Source organism: Notothenia coriiceps, unplaced genomic scaffold, assembly GCF_000735185.1.
Source record: "Notothenia coriiceps isolate Sejong01 unplaced genomic scaffold, NC01 NC01_scaffold00010167, whole genome shotgun sequence".
NCBI classification, from domain to species: Eukaryota; Metazoa; Chordata; class Actinopteri; order Perciformes; family Nototheniidae; genus Notothenia; species Notothenia coriiceps.
This window is the reverse complement of record NW_011342868.1, coordinates 116,673-117,587: the sequence shown is the minus strand read 5'-3', so window position 1 is coordinate 117,587 and position 915 is coordinate 116,673.

The window sequence follows — 915 nt, the reverse complement described above, 5'->3', positions numbered from 1 at the left end:
CACAGCTGATCGACAGCTGGGACACAAACCACCAAATACAAAAACATAATTCAGATCCAGTCGTCATGACTCCACTCCGGAGGGATTCCCCGATCATTTCTTACAGTTTCTCATCAAGGGGGTGTCTCCTGTCCCCGGCACAAACACACTGCCTGAGGAAGGCTATGTGTATTTTTTTTGTCATTAACCTTTATCGGACCACTTATTTATTTATTTTGGTGACGATCCGACCTCCATGCTGCTACTCTGGTTCAAACTGCATCCACCAAACAATATGATTTATCTCGACCTCCCCAAACTAACCAAAATCTGACGCGGTGTCAGATGTTTTTTTTAGCTGTTCTGTCGTCATTTCCTGCGATCTTCTCAATGCAGTCAGTCAAAATTAATGAATGAAAGGGCGTTTCTTTGACTATTTATAGGCAAATATGGGCGTTACGTGAAGCCGGCAAAAGCTGCACCGCATTTCGAGTCGGTTGTGATTTATAAAAAGGGAAACTGGTTTGGTTTATCGGAAAGTGGCGTAAAATGTATGGACCTATTTTTCGGATTTCTACTACGTAAGCAACCTTCCCACGTCAATCCTACGCACGGCGTTATACATGAGGCCCCAGATATGATATATACCGTGTATTACAAGCCGTTTTTACAATTTTAGTGATATCAAGTTTTAAATAACTTGCTTTCACTATGACACTGTGCTCAGATGTTATGTATGATGCTCACAAACGTTGACATTGGTTGTAGGCCTACAAAATGAATCAAATTGTAATTGAAATGACAAAATGGACAATCCAAATCGCATTAAACGCAATAATAAGTAAAATCTAAATATTAGTAATTATTCTGAATTAAATTGTACAGCAACATATATCCCGGGCTACTAATCCTATTCTACAGACTTACAAGGCACAC